Here is a 10,196-nt window from a genome sequence, read left to right on the forward strand (position 1 = left end):
TTAAATACCTTAATGATTTTATTATATACATCTTACCCTAATAAATGAAGGGTTTTTTTTGTCACATGTCACATTATCATTCAATTTGGTAAATGTCATTTTTTTTGTTATTTTGAACTATTTTTTTTCCACATGTCTTATTTTATTAAATTTTATATAATATTTTAATATAATAATTACAATAAAAATAAATATAATAATAAATTGATATTAAGTTCACTAATGAATTACCTTCTAATTTTAAAATTCTCAAATTGAAGTTTATTAATACCTTTTGTTTATTTATTTAAATTTAAAATATAAAAAAACATTTCAATTTTAATAATTCATTAATTTTTTTATTTTTTTATAAATTTAAAGCTTTCAAATATTTAGATTTTTATATATAATTTTTTTTTAAAATTAACTAATGTAATACATGGGTCTTACAATTAGTTACATAAGTAATTATAAATTGAATTTCTTTACAGACACATCTACTCTAATAAATAAAAATAATTTTTGTCATTTGTCACATTCTCATGCATTTTAAAACATGTAATTTTCTAGTTAATTCCTAAAAATCAATTTTCACTTATTATTTTGTAGTAATTTTTTATTTTCTTAATCAACTATTCTAATTTACATGTTATAGAAAGTAATTAATGTCTTATTAATTTGTTTCTTTATGTTTTTAAATTTTAATATGTTTTCATGTATATAATTTAAAATTAGTTAATTAATTTCTAAGAATTCAAACTCGATTTTACAATGACATTCATTTTATAATACATTTTCTATTTTAGGATCTTTGGAATTCAAACTCGATTTTCAATTCTTTTGTGTTAAAGATTTATTCAATTTTTAATTCATATTCAATTTTGGATATGTTATTTAATTGATCCTATATATTTCAGTTAGTAGGAAGCCTCAGTTGATATTAGTTGCTCAATTTGTTTTTCATTTTCATTGAATTTATGAATTTTTTGAATATACTTTGAGAATTATTAATTCAGTATAACAAATCAGTTATCCAATCAATGGAAACAAGATTTTTCATTTATTTCTATGTGAAATGTTGCTAATAATGTGTGCGGTTAAAACATAGCTCCAATTAATGTTTACAGTTATTTTTATATTCAAAAATTTCTGTTTAACTATTCATGTATTTCATCTATTTCATTCTATACTCATCAAATTTAACATATTCATTTTGATATATATGCATGCAAATCACGCGTATCTTTGATGAAAATTTTGCAAAGCGGATAACTTGAACCCAACCTTATTGGACGCACCGCAACACCACCAAAATGTGATTTCTACATTAAAACTTCTAGGCGATTAATAATAAAAAAGTTACAAGGTATGTTTTTTTAATTCTTTTTCTCAATCTGAATTTCATTATCAATGTTTTAAGGTTGTAGATAGAAGCTAATGAAAATAACGGTCTTGGGCCAAGCTTAGAGGGTGTCGAGTTTAGACGATTTTTTTCTTTTAAATTAGAGCTACCAATATTTTTTAAAATTGCACATAATAAAAGTAGGTATACTAATCAAATATTTTAACAGTTTCCTCAAATTATAATTGTGTTATTTTAATTGAAAATATAGTAGATATTTATTTTCTATAGAAAAAACTGTTTCACCTTGATAATTAACTTTTTCTTTAAAAAAATTAGATTTTTATATATAGTTTTTTTAATATGTCTCAATGACCATCTTAATTACACTTTCCAAGGGTTTCATTGTAATGTTTATTTTATTTTATTATTATTTAAACTTCATCATCTTCACCAATATTGTTTCCGGCAGCCATCTCATTTTTCTCGGCTACCATCTTTTTTCTGGTAGAAAACTCAAATAGAAAAGATAATTTTCTTAAATTCCAAAGGAAACCTACAACATTGTTCATTGCAGGAAATCTAATAGGTTAGACATAAGTCAAAAAAAATAAAAAGGGATAAATCAGTCATCTCACTATGATTTAACCTTTAACTTCTAATGGTGTTATACATATAGACCAATCATATTAAATTTTAAAACTATAAGGACCAGCCATATAACATTTGTAATAGTTGTTGGGATATTTTGTAGATTGAAGGAAGCAATCTATAATTTTGTTTTCACTTTAGTATTAATTTATGGGGAAAATACCTAGTAGGTTGATTTAAAGCAAGTGTTTTCAGGAAAAGAAAAAAAATATAAAGTGTGAGGACACATGTGAGATAGGGAGTTGTGGCAAAGGGGAGACATGTGATATAATGCTTGAATCTCGTGGAAGGGAAGGAGCAAAGTTTCCATTTTGTATGGATTAGGTTCATCTGAGGTCGCAGCTCGCAATTTGTGATGAAACATATATACAGCTGTCTGGGTTGCCACTTGCCAACTTAAGCTGCGGTGTATTTTTTATTTATATATATATATTTTTTCAAAACAAAGCATTTGTCAACGGTTATTGTATATGTTTCATTGTTTTTGTTTTGAGAAAAACGACAATCATTGATTTGTTATTTAATAAGTTTAAAGTTACTTGTCATTTGTCAAGATCCAAATGATATTATATACTCGAATCAATTATTGATTTCTCAAAGAAGATTAAGTTAATCCAATTAAAATTTGGGTTTCATTAAAAAAAAATTAAAAACCAAATATAAATCTTCATCTAACAATAGTCTTCAATGATGCCGAAATCCAAATGAACAAGTCTTCGGGGGTTTGACAAAAATACCCAAATGACTGGGCCTCATATCCGTAAAGTAAACCGACATAGGAACCAAACATGGTTAAAATTGTAACATTAACAAAAACTCGTACCCATGGCTCAAAACTAGGTTTGTGGAGTTGGAATTGTCGAATTCATGTTGACCTAGGTCAAGGATTCATCATGCATTTTGTCTTCTAATCAGTTGGATCCAACATACATGAAAATATTTGGATTTGAAATAGGAGTTACTGTGATTTGGTCACCTTGTCTTTAGAAATAAAAGAAATTCATTTGGTTCATTGAAATAGGTATACAAGTTGTTGATAGATGGTAAAATCGACTTAATCGCCCCAAAAAAAAAAACAAACAGGTTGATCTCATTGCAAATCAAAGAGCAAAATATCAGGGGTAACAAACATAAATTTTTGGGGAAGCACGTCAAGAAAATTGCACTGCACCGAAAATTTTATTAAAAAATTTCTACAGCGACTAAAAATTTAGGGGATAGAACAGTCTACCCATGGCTCCACTAAGATCTGTCCCTGGTTGATTTACAACATTGTATGTCGTATCCAATCAAATAAATGGATACTTCTTAAAACTAACTAAAAATTACAGTAACAATACCCTAATCCCATAAAAATAAGGAAGATAGAAGGTAAGAAAAAGGCAGCCTCGACCGTTGGTAGGAAGACAACTTTCAACAACTACCTCCGATATAAAAAGAAAAAACAGAGTTTGTCATGTTCGAGCGTCCGTATTAATTAATCTCTTGCAATATGAAACATTAACCCAAGAAAGGGAATACATACATGAAAAGAGTAAGATTAAAAAATAAAATTGACTTATTCACGTGTCTACACCTCAAAAATGTGATGCAATATGAAAATGTTATCCAAACATAGAGAATAAGATAAAGAATACATAATAGTATGTATCTAAATGTGAAAAAAAGGATACAATAAAGTTGGATGAAGAGACAAGTCATGTAAATATTGTATAGATACAGTTAGAGCATATACTAGACAAAAAAACATACATCAAAACAGTATAAGTTATCAATAAGAAAAGAACAAAGTCTAACAATCGACTTAATGGTAAATGCACAACAAATGAATATAGTTTTTCCTACTTCTTTACTATTTCACTATTCTAATACTTCATCTTTACTTTCTCTTATACAAGGTCATGTCTGTAATAAAGGCTAACTTCACATTCTCTTTTCATTTTCTTCAGGCCTGGTTTAGGGCATGTGCAAGATGGGTAATGGAACAGGGCCCATAATTTTAAGGAGCCCAATTTTTTTTAATAATATGTATGATGTATCGAAAGAAGCAGCATCATAGGAAGAAGCAATCCAGAATCATTGGAAGAAGCAGCGTCAAATCGAAGCCAGCAACGATCAATACATCACATTGTGTTCGATGTCGTTAAAAAAAAATCAATCACAGCCTCAGGCGTCCCGCCTCCAGCGACAGCAATCAACAAATCAACCGATCAGGGCATCAGGCCTCAGCGTGCGAGACACCCACAAAATGTCAGCAACTCATCGAGGCAGGTGATGGTCGATTATCCTGTTATCACTTTATCAATGATTCTTCATTCTTGATTCTTGGTCATGCTAATCAGTAATACAGATATTGTAATAGATTATTATAAATTAAGGAATGAGGGTTATTAGTTTATAATTGTCAATTGCTTACTTGAATGTCTGAGAAAGTATCCAAGGACATAAAAACCCATTTCAAAGAGATAGTAGATTATGTAAACCTGTCACACCCCCGAACCAGACGGCGGAAACGTCCGAGGGCTGTCGTGACTTAATTGAATACCATAACATTGAATATATATGAAACGTAACATCATTCGTCACCATGCATTAATATAGTACAACCGATAAAGTTTACATTGAGTACATTGTTTAAACATTACATTCCCAAAAATAAATTGTTCGGTTCATAAATAAACAAACTGCAAGCCATCACTGAGTACATTTTCCTTTGGTTCACTTGTTACCTGAGAATACAAGTATTTTGAAAAACGTCAACATATGAAATGTTGGTGAGTTCATAAGCGGTATTTGAAAAGCAACATTTTGTATTATTTTGAAAACCACCAGAAAATCCGATATTTTCTGAAAAGAGTTTTTGAGTAAAAAGAAGTTTGTGAAGATCCATAAGTATGCTTGTTTGTTTCTATAGTTGTAAAAAAAATGTTCATTATGCTTGTGTACATTTCGAAACTGTATGTATTGTAAAACCCTAGGAAAACCCGATGTTTTCCTAATTCTTTGAATTCCATGAAGTTGAAAATAAAACTATCGCGGCGTGTGAAGTCATTGATTCCAGGCGACGTCGGATTATTGCGCATGGTGAATTGCTATAAACAAGCATTACGCAAACGACCAGTTTACAACTATACTAACGATCTCGTAGGCGTCGTTCGTACTATTCACGTAATCCAACCGCCCTGACTTCGAGTAATCCCACATCCGAGGAGAAAGAGGGCACGAAGACCTCGGTAACTCCATTAGCCGGTTGGGGATAAAAAAAAAAAAAAAGAGTACGAGGGGCCCTTGACCCGCCTCGCATTAAAATAACCGACTTTACTAGCAGTACCAAAGGACCCTTGGGGACCAATAGTATAAAAGCCTTTGAAAGTCCTTTTACGCTGTGTTAGATCATGTAAGACCCAACAACTCGTAAGGTAGAAGTCTTCGGGCCTTAAGATCAGGTCATTGGGCTAGCTAGGCCCAACAAACAAGATTTTACACTTTGGGGCCCAAAGATGGTGCGTCGACGTCTGTGCACTCTCACATGTGTATTAAATTCCCAAATGTTACTTGTGCGAATCGAGTTATCGCCGTGTTAGTAGTTTCGGGTTGTTATTGATTCGAGACCGAATCAATTCGTTTAACAACGATTTTTGGTATTGTTGTGTATTGTATTTCGTCGGTAGTCGCGGTGCCAATATTTGATCACAATGGGTGTATTGAATTAGCCTTGAAAATTTTCTGTTTTCAGCCCCTCTTTATTTTGTAAGTTTACTTTTTCAACCCTTTAATTAAATAAATTTCCGGTTTGGTCCTTAAACCATTTTTCTTGACATTTTAACACCAAAACTTATTGAAATTGATATTTTTCAGCATATTTCAGGTTGAAAACAGTTTGAGTCCCTGAAAATATAGTTTTCTCGGTTATAACCCCTCTTTTTTGCAATTTTTACAATTTTGGCCCAAATTGGAAATTTTTTGCAACTTTGGTCCTTTTTAAATTTAAAAAGCATTTTAAACCTTAGAAAAGGTCTTGGAACACTAATAGTCCACTGTTTTACAGAAAAACACAGTTTTGGCCCTTCAAGACAGAAAATTTCGCATATTGGGCCCTATTGGGCCGAAAATGTTATTTTTAGCCCATTAAGCTTGAAATTTATGTTTTTAATCCTCCAAAAGAGTATATTTTGAGAAAAATACATTATGGAAACTGTTTTGACTCATCTCACCCATCAGAATTCGAAATATTTCATTTTGGGCCCTTTAACTATATATTTTTAACATTTTATGTCCAAAAATTGAGTTTTTAGCCCAAAGAAAATGTTATTGAGCCATTTAGCTATTTGTCTTGGAACACTTTGTATGTAGAAATATATTTGATGCTAGTATCATTTAACATAAAGTATATCTCGATTTTTAAGGGTTTATGGCTAGATCCAACATTATAAACACACAAAAACACACATATAAGCATAGAAATCATACAAGGCATACAAAACACATATAGATCTACACTTTCACTTGTATTCTCCCCCACCACAAAACTTGTAAAATAGAAAAATAGGGAGTATGAAGCTCACCTTAGGGTGTAGTTTCGGTTTTTGAAGAAAAGATGGAAGAAAACTTGGTGATTTTTGGCCTTAGCACCCTTTTCTTGAAGATCTCGAATTTGAGGTGGTTCTAGGATGCAAGATCACGATTTTTGCATGGATTAGGAAGAGAATTTGATAAAACAAAGAATCTAAGTCATAGATCCAAGCATAACCTTACCTTAGATGAAGAGTTTGTGGAAATATCCTCTTGAAAGCCTCCTAATTTTCGAGATTTTTGAGTGGAGAGGAAGGATGTGTTCTTGAGTATTCTAGAGAGAATTTGTGAGAGATTTGAGTATGTGTGTGTGTGTTTCGGCCGAGAGTGAGAGAGGGAGAAAGAAGAAGTGATCTTTGAAGTGATATGTTCCTAGAAGTATGGGAGGTGCATGGAAACATGTTGGATATAAGTGAGGTGGCATGCAAATAGTCAACACTTCTCCATTTCTTCTTGGACTTGGGCCTTGGGCCGAGAATCTTGAAGGAAAAAGGAAAATTTGGGCTTTTTGCCCCTAAGCCCAATATTAGAGTTAGTTTGGGTGAGTTTTAACCTAAAAGAATATAGTATGATTTTTACATTTTTGTTGGACTAGTTTAGGTTATTCATGGATCAAAGCTTTTAATTCATTTCATTCTAGGCCCAAAATGGCCCAAAATGTTGAAATAAATTATTGTGGTTCCGATTAGAGCCCAATTAGGGTTCTAAGCCCATGATAGTCAAATTGGAAGCTTATTGGTCCCTTTGGGTCCAATAAGGGAGTCCTAGTCCAAAATGGACCTAAACAAGAACTTCTAGGGTTTCCAATTGTTTGATGACCATTTGTAGTACTTGTACGATGTATGTGATTGAAGTTTTTGATGTCATAATAATAGGTATCACACATGCTCTTAAGTTTTTGATTCAACATTAACTTGAGTGTATAGATTACATGACACAAAATTTCTAGTTGTGACAAAACCTATTTCTTCCTTTAATATCTTTCAACGGAGTAAGCCAAAACATTTTCAAGATATCAAACAACATGATGTATGCAAGGTTTCAAAAATCAAAATAAAATTAAAGAATATGAAATCAAAGAGGAAGTTGAATTGGTAATTAGAAAAAAGGAACTAAGATGGACTGCACAAATATTTTGCTTGTTTCAGTTGAAGATGTGATTTATTTCAGTTGAGTAATTAGATTTGAGACAAATAATTAAGAACTTAATCATGAAACGAAAAACATGGGGTCAATAGAAGACTTGTTAATCATATCATGGCATTCTATAGTATGGAATAAGAAAATACCAAGGATATGAAGGTTGTTTTCAAGAGTGGCAGAAAAGGATATGGTGGTATGGTTGAGTTAGTGAAATATTACTCTATTGATGATGTTGGTGGTTCTTGGTTTAGTGGATAGTGAAATATTACTCTATTACTCTATTGTTACTAGATTATGTTAACTGTAAAATTGTTTATTAGAAAGGCATAAGAGCCTTTTTTATCTGCCTTGTCCTGGGCATTTGAATCCTTAGAACCGACCCTGATTTTCTTCTTGGCTAACCTCGCATTCTCTCATCATGGTAAGGGCTAGTTAAAAATTAATTATACAATATATGATTGCTTTAATCCAAAATAATAAAAGTATATTCAATTGTTTGTAATCTAAAGAAATTAATTACAATTGTTTAAAAAAATTGATACTGCTATATTTATACATATTTTTAAGCATTATTTAAATACATTTTAGCTATACATAAAACCCAATGGTATGGACCGCTCATGGTGAAGGAGGTGTTACCACACGAAGCAATTGAGTTGATTAAAGAGGATGGAACAACATTCAAGGTAAATAGGCATCGAATCAAGCATTATGAAGGAGTATTTGATGGGTTTTATAGACTACAAAAACTATGTGCTTGTAGAATTTCACTTAACACTTAAGGGAACATGCAACCTAAATGATCTATGTCATAACACTTTGAATGTAACATACAGTGAACAATAAAACTAACATGAACCCTAATTGAAACCTAGTATAATCAAAATATAAGAATTAGGGTTAATACCTTTGATTTGTTGTAGTAAACAAATCACTTCAATCTATTGTAGTTATTGGTCTTGGAAAGCTTATTATCAAAATGATAATGCCTCTAATGGCTCACACCCAAACCTTAGAACTAGAAGACAAGTGAAGAGAGAGGAGGAGAGTAAATTTTCGTTTACGACCCTTTAGGAAGTGAGAGCCATTAAATTTGATGCCTAAAGGAAGATATCTATAGGTAGGGGGTCTCAAGGATAAACCCTGATTTGAGTGATAAAATATTCATATTTTATCTATTCAAGCCAACTACCCTTATAAGCTCCAGGAGGCTTCTAGAAACCCTAAAAGCCCCACAAAAACTGTCCACCCTATAGAACCCTCTAGAATTGCCTTTCCTTGCTCAATTATCAATAATTACAATTCATCCCCGGCACCTTTAATTAATTCTAAGTAATCTTGAATTAATTCTAGATTAATTCTAATTAATAATTAATCAATTCTAATTTATTTCATATTAATTTATTAATCATATAAATTAACAAATCAATTATTTAACATTTGGTCTCATATTAATTTATTAATCACATAATAAATTAACAAATCAAGTATCTATTTCCAATTAATAGATTAATTATATAATATATCAACAAAATCATTTATTACAATTTACTAATCATATAATAAAATAATAAATTTATGCTCTCTCTCAAATGCCATTCTAATCCAGTTCTCGTTATTAGGACAACTCAAAAAGGATTTTGCTTATAATTACAAGTATATATTATTTTAGTTATGAGCTTAGACACCTTAATCCAATAGTATTCGATACACACAACAAAGGGAAGGATGTGATCCTTGAGATAGCCGCCACAATGTAAAGCGAGAAAGAGTCTGGCTCATGTCTCTTAAAAAAGAAGCACTTTCGGGAGGCAACCCACAGTTTGGTTTATTGCTTTAATTTTCTTTTTTCTTTTTATGTGTTTAATTCCTTTTTCATTTGTTTGTTTTTTCGTGATTTTTCACTCGTTCTTAATCTTTGTAACGTTAGTTCCTGTGATGGAAAACAACCTACAAGTGTGGGGTGATGAAGTTGCATTTTTAATCAAAAAACATTTTTGGTCGTGATTACAGTTTCCATGACGTGGAATACCTTGGCCCATGATGTGGAATACATTCGATTTCGATCTCACCACTACTACACTGGGAGAGTCTGTTCATTTTTCTCCCTTTTAGCTTTTATGTTCTTTATTTTATATTCAAATAGTAGGGACATTGTATGAAAAAAGTGTGGAGTAGGGGGTCGAAAAAAAAGAATACCAAAATTATATATATATATATATATATATATATATATATATATATATATATATATATATATATATATTTAGATTTAGAAAATTGTCTAAAATAGAGAATCTAGAAATTTAAATTTTTTTTTTGTTTTGATATTATTGCGTTAGGAGTAAGTTTGCTAGTGTTATGTCGAAAGTTTGATGCGAACTCTAAAATATAGTTAAGCTAATTTGTTATAGTATATTTGTGGCTTCCTAGTTCTAGTGGAATCATGAGACAAAAACACGAATTTGTGTTGTTTGAGGGAAATAATTTGTTTTGCTTTGTCAATATC

Source organism: Lactuca serriola, chromosome 9 (genome assembly GCF_051521515.1).
Source record: "Lactuca serriola cultivar US96UC23 chromosome 9, Lser_US96UC23_V15, whole genome shotgun sequence".
Lineage (NCBI taxonomy): Eukaryota > Viridiplantae > Streptophyta > Magnoliopsida > Asterales > Asteraceae > Lactuca > Lactuca serriola.